Source organism: Rhodnius prolixus, unplaced genomic scaffold (genome assembly GCF_049639745.1).
Source record: "Rhodnius prolixus isolate KJV_2025 unplaced genomic scaffold, Rpr scaffold_1, whole genome shotgun sequence".
NCBI lineage: Eukaryota > Metazoa > Arthropoda > Insecta > Hemiptera > Reduviidae > Rhodnius > Rhodnius prolixus.
In genome coordinates, this window is record NW_027411581.1 from 58360104 (window position 1) to 58372515 (window position 12412).

General features: G+C 36.2%; 1 protein-coding gene and 1 long non-coding RNA gene across 4 annotated transcripts in view; one reads left to right on the forward strand and one right to left on the reverse strand.

The window, feature by feature from the left end:
- Positions 1-9189, forward strand: part of LOC141449967 (uncharacterized) — a 73493-nt gene extending 64304 nt beyond the window's left edge. Inside the window, exons 3-5 of the long non-coding RNA XR_012455796.1 lie at positions 2725-2874; positions 4606-4817; positions 8848-9189. This is a non-coding gene — a long non-coding RNA (uncharacterized lncRNA). The remainder of the gene's footprint in view (positions 1-2724; positions 2875-4605; positions 4818-8847) is intronic.
- MESR6 (misexpression suppressor of ras 6) overlaps positions 1-12412 on the reverse strand; it is a 906147-nt gene that overhangs the window by 499280 nt on the left and 394455 nt on the right. The window lies entirely within an intron of this gene.

A 12412-nucleotide genomic window follows, 5' to 3' on the forward strand; every position in this document is an offset into this window, starting at 1 on the left:
TCGGTACAGTAAATTATTTAAATTTAAAAGTAAAGTTTGTAAATTATTTATTTTTAAAAGTATTTTCGATAATTATCTGGATGAATGCGCGTCTATATCTAAGGTCGTTGATACCAGGAGCCTTCTCGGAGTTCTGTTGGCCACTCTACAATTCCAGAGAGCAACAAGAAAGTGACTGTAGTGGTTTTTTAGGACGAGTAATCCTAAAAACAGCCAGTTGCATTGTTTGAACTAACTAACCACTTAGCCAATCCATAAATAATGTGGTTTTTAACATAAGTAGTTCTTCTACACTTAGTTATTAACTTCTCTCATGAGTCGGAGCTGACTCGTGAATTTTAAGACCGAGTGTTGGATCTTCAACAGCGTTTCAAAAGAATCCAAGAGCTGGCTGCCTTGCATAATCGTTTTTGGCAGACAATTCATCAACTGGAACAAAAAAAAAAAAAACTTCTTGAGGCACGACACGAAGAATTAACAATTATTTCCAGAGCATCATGCTCAGATGCCTTGTGCAGGACATCTGCCGACACTTTACAAATCAAAGCGACCTGTTATGCATTTACGATTTTGATCAGTTGAGACAGAATTTTGAGTAATCTCCTTATTTAAGGTTATTTAACCACATTTCTCACAGACTCTGCCAGAATTGATTTCTATAAGTTAGGACTTCTTCTTCAACTTCGGGTACCTCAGCCATCCAAATATGACTGATGGATTAGAGTTTCCTCCATCCTCTACAGAAATCTGCAGATGCCATCACGTTTCAGGCTCAGCTTCTTTTTGAAATACTCCTTGACGAAACCTGGTCAGCATGCTAAGCTTATTTTACTAAGACGAGTTGTTCCTCTGATCACTTCTAGAAATACTCGCTTAGACAGATCGCTCAGACTCTGAAGTGATTCAAACTATTTCTCTAGATCCTTACTTAAAACCAGAAACTTATCTGAGAGAAATCTGTTGCCTCTTTCGCATTAAATAAAGAAAGTCCAATCAGTTTGTTAGTCATCTCATTTTGTGCCACGCTGTTCCGGGCCCTGAATAGGATGAGTTTGTTTTCTCTATTCAACTCAATGAGTTTTACAGAGAGATTTCCAAAAAAAAATTTCAAATTGATGAGGCTAAAGCTCATGCGCATTACAGGTAGCCGGCTAACGAAAGATAGGATAATAATCTCGTCTCGATTCTGACATTTCCTACTGAAGTGAAAACGAACCGCCTTATGAATCAGAGAAATCTTCCAATAGGTTCCGAGCAGACAGGTTCTGGGCTCATCAAATAGTAAATAATATCTCGAATAATATTGGTAGCCATTAAACTAATTAATAGTTACTATCTACCAGTTAATTATCAACAAGGTTACCTACTTTGCCAGCTATGGAAACTATTTATAGTGAGTAAAAAAAAATAAAATAAAATATAAAAAAATAATTCGTAAAAACTTGAGATCAATAATAGTAATTTATATATAATGAGCTTTAAATACAAAACTACTTAATTAATCCTACATTCTTTAAATTAACCTAATCTTCGGAAGACGGTGTTTATGTTCAAAGTTTAGAGATCTTATCTTCTAAGTTAGTAAAACGATTTCAGAAAAGAAAAATAATTTAGAGCACACCCATTCGGGTGCCTTACTCGCTATGCTCAGAAGTAGAATTTCTGGTTTGTAAATAAAAATTATTTTACAAGCTAGCGGACCATCAAAACATGTACTCCCAGAGAAGTATACATTGCTTCTTCTAAGTAGATGTAAGATAGGAACTGATAATCACGATTTGCGCATTCATGATGCAAGTTTTGTAAAATCTAAGTGATGTGAGGATTGTAGAGAGAGAGAGAGAGAGAGAGAGAGAGAGATTAAGAATGAAGGTGTATGAGATGATATGCAGCAGGTGGCCACATCTGTCCAAGGGGGAGACAGAAAACTGTACTGTGAGGATGTCTTTGCGGCTAAAACATAGTTCTTGGTGAGAACCCCAAAGAACCACAACAGTCGCTACAATTCCACAGAGAATGAAGAATGGAGAAGAAAGACAGAGATCGTCTACGTCACAGGAAGTGATGTGCTATGTAATCAACACCAACTGGACTTGCTCAGCCGCCTGGAGGAGTGTCTTGCTCCCATCGCAAGACAGACTCTTCCTCCATAAAACCCATCACTAAACACTTGTATTCACTCAAAAATATTAGAAATACAATATATATACACACACATAATTCTTTCGATTCCGTGGAATGTACTTGTAAATACACATGAAAAAACCTCTTCTCTAACGCCGCACAGTTCGTGCACACAATGAGATTAAATCCAAAGTATGCCTAAATTAGGAAAATTTACGTAAAACCGTGTGAGAGGTTATTTAGTCAAAACATTACGATAGGTTATTTACTTATCCAATTTCACTACTTATATTTCTTTAAAATGTTTCGAACGGCCCAGGTGCCCAAAATCCTTCATTGATGCAGGACAGAACAGATGCAATTATAGTTCAGAGACCCAATTTAAATTGGGACATACCCCTGAAGTCGTTTGCCTAAAAGTTAATTATTTAAAAAGTTAAAGATAAAAATTTTACCATTAATAAAAGTCCAATTTCTTTTACAACTAATTAAGACTTAAAATCATACACACTTTTACATTTTTAATTACTTTTTTTTGACAGCTGTTTATAACAGTAAGTTATAAAATAGTACAGAATGTGTTGGTCTTGTATTTTACAGGTATTACACGACCAAGATTGCAAGTTAGAGGAGAAGTATGCGAAATAAAGCACGAACTGGTGAACTAGTTCCCCACGTGACTCGCCGCAGCACACTCAGGACATGAAAGTGATAATACTAAGGAGATAAGGAGTCCCTCTTGGCAGTACAGTAAGACAGTTGTTTCACTTATCTTTGAATTCTCACGCACACAACCATGTGTTCAAAGAAGAAAATCTTTAGATTAGTAGAAAATAACGAATTAAGTTTAAATGTAGATTTTGCTCCAAAGTCTACTAAAGTTGCAGATCTTGAGCAAGTGACCCGGAGAAGAAAATTTAATTCACGTGAAAGGAAGTTTCCTTGTGACATAATTTTGGAAAAGCGTTGCCCACAGGCAGCGGAGTTAAACTGTGATATGTGTAAGGGTGTATATTGAGTCATATTGACATATCGTCGGTACCACGCCAAAACCACGAAACTGCAAAAAGTAAGTTTTGAGTAAAACACATTTAAAGATTCTTTTAGCTCTGAAAAATCAGGGTTTCAAATTTAAAACGTAAATTTTATTTTATATTGTTTATTCGAAAGAATAGCTTTTAATGATGTTATTTTCGTTCATAATGTTTATTTTAAAACAACATATATTAGGGCTTAAATGCACTTTCGTGATTTTGGCATTGTGATTTTTGCGAAGGAAACACATTCGTAAGGAATTGATAAAGTAAAAGGGAACTATTATAAAACCATTGTTGTTAGGTAGAATTCAAAATGTTTTTTATTCAGATCAAGATTAATGTACAATTCCTATACGCTAATTGTTAGTCGTCATATTCCGACTCTTCACTTGCATCAGGTTCCGGCAAATTATCCCTCTGAAAATCTGATGCCTTCAACGTTAACATGTTTTATATTTGCATCACGATTGCCATCATCACTGCTTGAACTGTCTTCTTCTGAAGGTACATAATTTTTATCCTGGTCGAAAATATCTACATCACCAAAAGGATCTTTAGATTCATCTGATTCAGATTCTATCACTAATGGAGCACACATAGAAAGTATCTTCCGTGTTCTTTCACTCATGGTTAAGCGTTATCAAAAACAACATCAACACAATGACGTAAACATAACATTATTAAAGCTAAAGACCAGCGCGGTCTACAGGGAAAAAAAACGATTTTTTTCCAATTAGTTCATCTTACCATGCGAAAAACACGAAAGTGGTAGATTCGTGAAGTACTCTTGAAGAAACACTATGGCAAACTCGCGAAAGTGGCATATTCGTGAATTGGCGTGGGGATCCTCTAGTTTTCTACAGACTCGTGAAAATATGAGTTACGATTTCAGCAACATCGACTGGTGCTGCAGATTCGCGTCTTTGGCAGAGTGAAGTTGACCAAAAGCTAAGCAAAAATCTGTATTTAGGTGAAAATGGCCAAATTGGCAGATTCGTGGTTTTGGCGTGGTAGCGACGATATCATCCAACCCCCTTTAAAAAAAAAAAAGCTCCAGATGAAGGTCACCCGTAGGTACTCCCGAAACGTAGAGGTATAACAAAGAAATTGTTTCTGGACGAGTGTCCTCTATTGGCAGAATTTCGGGTACTTTATCTCAGTAAATCCTCGTCCACTGATCCGCTCGACACGCTTGGAGAATCAGGTATATCTGGATTACAGATTCATCTTAAAAAACATGCTTTGGTATCATCTATTATCTGAATATAGTATTTATCATCTCTTACTTACTTATTTTGCTTTATTTATAATCTATCATCTTGTATAGTTACATTTATTTTAGTATTATTGCAATCTATTGAAATTTAATTTGCTAATAAAGTTGTTTTCTACTTTTTGTTTCAGTTTCAGCTCTTTATTATTATTTTATATTCTTATTTTTTAGGTCTTGTTTTGTTTGTTTCATTAAGAATGATAGTTCTCTTTTCATCTTTATTAAACTCTGGCAGACGGTAGCCATGCCGAATATACTTTCTTAATAAAGAAATTAATTAATAAAGAAATTGGTTTCAATATTTTCTTTGGCCAAAACCTTCTTGGATGTGACGAACAAGAAAGAAGTTTAAAAGAAATTGGAAGCACCAATCCTATTTGAATGTAAGTGGTTTTGAATTATTTCCATCTTTCCATCTGCAAGAAGTAAGGGATGATAGGAAAGAAACAAAAGCAAATAACAGAAAACAAACAATCGGCGACTAATCTGAAAATAATGATTTTGATTTCAAATAAAGATAATCAAGTGATGCGTATAAGCCGTGTTGTGTGTCTACGGTCGATGATGTTCCTCCCCTTCGAGCCCAAAGCATTTCTGGGGTTTCTCTCCTCACTGAATGTGTACACATCTCCAAGACATTGCTGACTTTTACAGCAACACAAATAATAAAAGGAAGTGGAAGAAAAAAAAAAGATTGCTTGCGCTATAAGGGGGAGAGAATGCCGTCAAATGCAGTGAACTGTCGCCCAAGTAAAGAGATATATATACAGTAGTAGGCGGCAAAGTACAAGCGGAGGCGGCACGCGTGACATATTGGATTTAGTTCCTTCTTCCTCCTTCTCTTTTCTGCGCCCCCAGCTTTCTTTTCCCCTAGAGCTTCATATAGAAACTAGCACTTTTCTCCGCCTCCACAGAGAAAAAAAGGAAGTGTGCTGGTGCGAGAAGGAAACCAATGGATGTACTCCTTCTCCACTTCCGGCCTCAACCCCGAAGACATCACATATATTCTTACCAGAATGATCATCTCCGTACACACAGTGGGTAAACCGCTCGTCCTGACACGCAGCTACCCCTTGGCAACCTTATCTAGCACGCATACACTTTTACACATGTGGAAAGAGGGACTGTATTTCTCCAAACCAATAGAAATGCTTCAGTTAACGCATATATGATTTCTTTTTTTAAGCCACGCCTTCAAATAGAGAAAATACTCTCATGTAGGAAATCATTGTATTTTCTGTTTTCTTTTACTGCCAGCGAGTGATATTATTGCAATTGCGTTTTCCCATAAATGCACGTTTTAGTATGATGTAAACATAACTAAAGATTTACTACCTTTTTTATTATTATTAGCGACCAACTTTTCTCTGTTCAAAGTTGAGCGGAAAAACTACGAAAACAAGGAAGAGTTAATTCTAGAATTTCCTCAGCTGAACTAGTTATTAATAAATTAAAATAAAATTAATGAAAAATAATAAGGTCACCAACAGAAATACTACCTCGCCATACATCCCCAGAGATCAGTGCATACAGCGCGCAGATTAGTGTCCCATTAAACTGACAAACCCGCTATTATAATCAGCTACAGTTTGGATGCTGACTAGATCAGTATTATGGTGCTCTCTTTTGATCCGTTGTACTAGCGGTAAGTCACGAATCCAGCTCATTCAGTGTACACGATGTGATATACCTATGTGTACATACGTGCATACTTGTCACCTTCTACAGCCTCCCACTTCTCTCCGCTATGTATTTCTTAAGCTCTCCCTACGGTATCATAAACTATGCTTTAGAGAATAAGATAAAGATTCTCGCATACCAGATGTTTACACCTATTCTATAACTTAATTATAATATATTATCTTTTATTATCATTTAAATTACAAGATTTATACTTTTATTTACAATATTTTTCTTTAATCTTTCAAGGATTGTAGTAGAATTGATATATACTTGAATATAACATAAAATAGAATAATGTTAATAAAAAATAACTAAGTACTTATCATAATAATTTAACTAATAAATTAAAAAATGAATAAATAATAAATTTTTAATACAAGAACAACAAATTATATATATTACCACTAATAGAAACACAATATTCTAATAAGCTACAGAAACGTGAAATATATGACAGAATAGATATGTTCTGTATGACAGATTTATTAATTTATATAAAAAAATAATAATTTTATCTCTGATCAATCTTCTAAGTCGCAAGCAAACAGTAACCTCATTTCCTTCTACGTCAAACTTGTCTTGGTATCCAAAATAAGGTAACCTTATTGGCTTTACCTCATATTACCAAGCCATTTTAGGGCGGCTATCATGTGAACTCCGTGCTCTTAAAGGCTTCTCTTTATCCGGGGCCCCCACGGATAGGATAACTATCTCCTGATTCCGATAGTTTCTGTCCAGGTTAAATAGAGGCATAATAATTAAAGGGGAATTTGAGCACATGTCCCCCCCCCCCAGAAAGCTGGGTCTTGGCCTAAACAGTTCAACCTCGGCCAGCTGAGAGGTTCTCATGCCTTTAAGGCATCTTCTTTAATGGCAGAAAGGTATTTAAAAGCTTCTTTTCTGGAGCTCCAATTAACAAATTCTTAAAAAAGAATTTCCTGGTCGTTCTAACTCCTATGAAGTTCCAGCGATATCAGGGATAACCCTGCACTGGAGACAACACACATTTCCGGGTCAAATGCTGTTGCAAACATGTACTGTGAAAGGGTTCCTCATATTCCCTCAACTAAAATGTGAAAAAAAGCTACGATACAAGTTCTCATTGCTCTGACATTATGCACAAATACCCTTTCTATTATAATGGAAACAAAATTTGAATGGAAACAGCTTTATAATATGTGCTGGAATCATCAGAACTTATTAAGAGGGGATTTAAAGCAAGGACAACTGTCATTTCGTGATACCTAACAAATTATGATGCTGCTAAATGCACCAAACTTCCGGCAGACAAACTAAATACAAAACGACAGGAACAGGGCAGCACTAAAATATGATAAAGAGGCAATAAGAAATTACGTAAGATTAAACTAAATACTAAAAAATGATTCATAAATTTTAGTACAAGTTTATAATTTATTAGCAGCCATAGTGACTAAGAATCTGTGTGAGAGCGGCTAAATACAAGATTAGCAACTACATAAATGAGTCAGGCGACCAAAATCCGAGGGCAATTAGGACGGTGAATATTTCCAAAATTCTGTTCGGATGCTAGCAAACATTTTCTTAGAAACATGTACAAGCTTTTTCTCAGAAGATTTTTTTGTTTTTTGTTAGAAATTAACAGTTTATTGCAATTATTTGGCAAAGATCATCAATTTGTGTAAGTTTAGAATGAATGGAAGAAAATGATTAGATAAGGATTACGTGATTTTAATTTAGGTTATGCTATAAGGATGGCAGGAGCACAGAGTACTGATCCATCCATTAGTTGTAAGTTTGTACGTAAATATAGTAGAGGGATGACGAGACCTGCAAAGCTGATATGCATTGTGGTACTGGGTTCGATTCCCGATCTTAGGCCTTGGATTTTATTTAAAGGGTTATAAAAGAAATTTACAGTAAAGTATGTTTGCTAGACGCCTCCGTCCACGACACCTAATTGGTAGTTGGACGTTAAGCCCCGCCTGAAACATAGGCAATTACTTAGTAGAGGGATGAATGTGTGTGAAGCGAATGAATTTATAAGTAAAGAATGGAGAGTAAAAAAGTTTAGATTCGAACTAAAGTAACGTTGCATCAGAGAGGAACTAAGCCTAAAACGGGAAAAGTTATCATGCTCTCTACGTCACCTAAAACTCCTTAGAAATCCAAATTGGCTCCTTAGAAAACCAAAACACTATCTATAAACATCAATGTTCAAGTTTCTGTAACGCTGTCAGCAAAAGAAGAAAGTAGAAGACCATAAAATTTACTGAAATATATCTTCGTTACTCGCACGATGGTTTTTATGCCTTGCAAGATTCGATATAATCCAAACACAAGAAAATAATACTCGAACTGTACCTTTAATATTATCACTGACTGTAGTAGGTTAGATTTTAGCCTTAATCAATCTGTTCTAAGTTCTATCCGGTGGTGTTTTCTAGCCTCTCTGTTGCGTGGGTTCTCTAGAGATATGTGTGATTTCCTGTCCATAGATTGGACTTAAACTTCCCTGTGGATTTGTTAATTCTGGATGAGGCTTATCATTTTGGAAAACTTAGCTTATTCATGCAAAATAAAGTTTATTCATTACAGTCTTAGTAAGCCACCCCCCAAAAAAACAGGTCAAGCGAAGGTAAATGCAGATATTAGTGATGATATTCAGTCTAGATAATTGAGGTTTCAGCTTGTCCGTCGGATAATCAGAGTGAGCCACTGTGAGACTGATACAGCCTGTCTTAATTTCAGGATGATGGGTCCTGTTTGGTCATGAGTTCGAGTTACGAAAATCAGAAAACAACAAACTTCCATCATACAGTTTACATAATATCGTAATGACGTAAGCCATAAAGAAGATGGCTTCATAGCTAATAAATAAATATGTGCACAGACTGACCAATGAACGTAATCTTAGAAGGGCAAAATATAAAACAAATTAAAAACACAAAAAATAGTAAATTAATTTCCAGTCACACCCTATCGCCCTATCCGCCCACATCACACAACACTAACACAGAGGTATGCATATATAATCATCACAGCATCTCCATCTCACTTTCATGTATGTATAATGTTCTCTCTCTTTTTCTTTTCTTTTTTTAAACTCCTTCTAGTGCTACAAGTCTACGAACGCCCACTACAAGATAGTGGGCCAACTAGTCCACTGGGCTCTTGTTCTGCTCCTATCTAGATAATCAAAGTGAGGATGCTGTGATCAACAGTAGCTATCTAAGATTATTGATAATACTTATACATATGATTATTATTATGTAAGTAACAGAAGCCTTAAAGGCATATTTATCATAATTTTTTTTAAAAAATATTTTATTTGTATTAACTTATTAACGTTTTTCGTTAAATTATGTACAAATTTTTTACGTGTTTTGATAATATAGCTTAGACAATTTTATTAAAAAAACATTCCAAAATTATAGGAGATAAAAATCTCCTTGCTTTAAAAATATAAGTAAAAAAAAATGCTGGTAAGATGAAATTGATACTACTTTATGCTCATGTAAAGGAAGTATCAAATAACTATATTGAATAACATCAAAGGTTAGTTTGAAAAGGCTAAATTTTCATTGATGAACATTACAAAATTCCATTCATAGAAAAAAAGCAGCCATTTCTGTAGGATCCTCTAAGACGGCTTTGCAATCTAACTACTCTGGTACCTGGAACATTCAAACAATACGAACTGGACTTCCGCCGATGAAAATAATAATTTGAGATTAGCAAACTCTACTTTATTGGTAATGAGGATTAAGATAACCGATTTAGAGATTGAAAGGGCATGATCAAAGTATAGAAATGGTTACATAAAATTAAGATAATGCACTGAACTAATTTCTAATGTTACATAGACGGAAATAAGTTAAGACTAATACAAAAAGAATTGGCTACAATGTGAACAGCAGGCAATTGAGAGAAGAATATATGCCAGGATGGACTACGTTAAGGAAGAATCATTCACACAAGATAAAGCTTTGGGATATTTAGAAGTAGTCTTTGGAAAAGCTCGCAGAGCTTAAGGCTTCTTCTAGGCGTCAGCGCCCTGTATTTGGAGGGGAAGAATTACGCCCCATCAGGCAACCCAAATTTAATAATATAAAATAACCAAGAGAATTTGGTGCGGGTGTTGTGAACAGAAACCTGGTCTAGACCTTGGAGTTTTATTTAACCAGTTAAGCGTGGAATTTATTTAAAAAAAAAAACCCACAGTGTGCGGAATTAAAATCAGACAATGACCGTGTATACACGTGTCGAACGCAGGGCAAAACAACCAAAAGTTTACAATAGTCGTAATAGTCACTGCAAGCGACTTTTTCTGCAATCTCTGTGGCTTGAGATTACAGAGCATTTTGTGCTCATTCAAAATCTTGCACCGCTTCACGTATGCATTGCTCTAGTTAACTAGAGACGCAAGAGCTTTTACAAGGTAGAAAAGAGCTTTGAATTCTGTGCAAAATGAAATCATGCTCATACTGAGGTCTGAACCTCTATCTAAGGTAAAAACGGCATTGCACAAGGGTTGAGAGCTTCTATATGTGTGCGTAATTCCCAATCTCTAATGCGGAGACCAAACATGTACCAACCACTTATCATTTGGCTGACTCCCTCCACCCCCCACCGTATAAAATACTCGGCAGTTCTATTGGTAAAGTTAAAGGAAACATCCCACCAAATAATATTCTTAATGTATTTTATTAAAATTTCGAGTTTTTATAGTTAATGGCAATTTTATATTTTTCACAACGAGTATACAGTGGAACGCACCGTAATAGAGATTTGGTTTGACGTGTATACATGTGTAAACACGCTTAACTGGATAATGGTTAATATGAGAAAGTGTAGTATGATTGCTAGTCGCCTCTGTCCTCGACCTATGTTAATTTGGTAGTAAGACGAAAAGTCTGCCTGAAAAAATAGGCATTAAACTTTAATTTAAAAAAAAAAAAATCATTATACGAGGGTCGCTTGAAAAGTCCGTGCAAAGTCAGAGAGATAGCACTACTGGCGCGTATCGAGGTTATGTTTAGTTAGTAGCATCTCTTGGAAGAACACACCCCAAGTTTCAGCCAGATCGGTCTATTTCTTTGTGTTTGGCATTAATTTGAATCGAGGAAGTCGAGTGATTTTCAAAAAATGGACGAAAAAGAATTTCGTGTGTTGATTAAACACTACTTTATGAAAGGCAAAACGCCTCAGGAGACTAAAGAGAAGCTTGATAAACATTATGGTGACAATGCACCTTCGATTAGAACAGTTTATTAGTGGTTTCAAAATTTTCGGAGTGGCCATATGGGCACAAGTGACGCTGAACGTTCTGGACACCCTGTTGAGGTTACTACTCCAGAAATCATTGATAAAATCCATGATATGGTGATGGATGACAGAAGAGTGAAGGTGCGTGAGATTACTAGTGCTGTGGGCATCTCGAATGAACGGGTACATAATATTTTGCATCAACATTTGGACAGGCCAAAGATGGGTGCCGCGATTGCTCACGCTTGACCAAAAACGAAATCGTGTGAAGTGTTGCAAGGACGGTTTGCAGCTGTTCCAGAAGAATCCCCAGGACTTTAAGCGTCGTTTCGTCACTGTGGATGAAACATGGATACATCACTACACTCCTGAGACCAAAGAACAATCTAAACAATGGGTTACCAAGGGGGAATCTGCGCCACAAAAGGCGAAGACCGTTCCTTCGGCCGGAAAGATTATGGCGACTGTCTTTTGGGATTCGCAAGGAATAATCCTCATCGACTGTCTGGAAAAGGGTAAAACTATTACAGGTGCATATTATTCATCGTTATTGGACCGTTTGAAAACCGAGCTGCAAGAAAAAACGCCCACGATTGGCCCACAAAAAAGTCCTTTTCCATCACGACAACGCACCAGCTCACACCTCAGCAGTTGTGGTCGCAAAATTAATGGAAATAGGGTTCCAACTCGTTTCACATCCCCCCTATTCTCCAGACTTGGCTCCCTCGGACTACTATTTGTTCCCCAATATGAAGAAATGGCTGGCGGGAAAAAGATTTTATTCAAACGAGGAGGTGATTGCAGAAACGAATGGCTATTTTTCAGACTTGGACAAATCCTATTATTCGGAAGGGATCAACAAACTAGAGCAGCGTTGGACGAAGTGTATAAGCCTAAAAGAAGACTATATTGAAAAATAAAAAAGGTTTACCCCAAAAAATTAAGTAGTTTTTATTTTTGCACGGACTTTTCAAACGACCCTCGTAATTTGATAAAAGCAAAAAGTAGGACAGTTTTTGGTCCAAACGAAAGCAGTTTGCTAATCTTC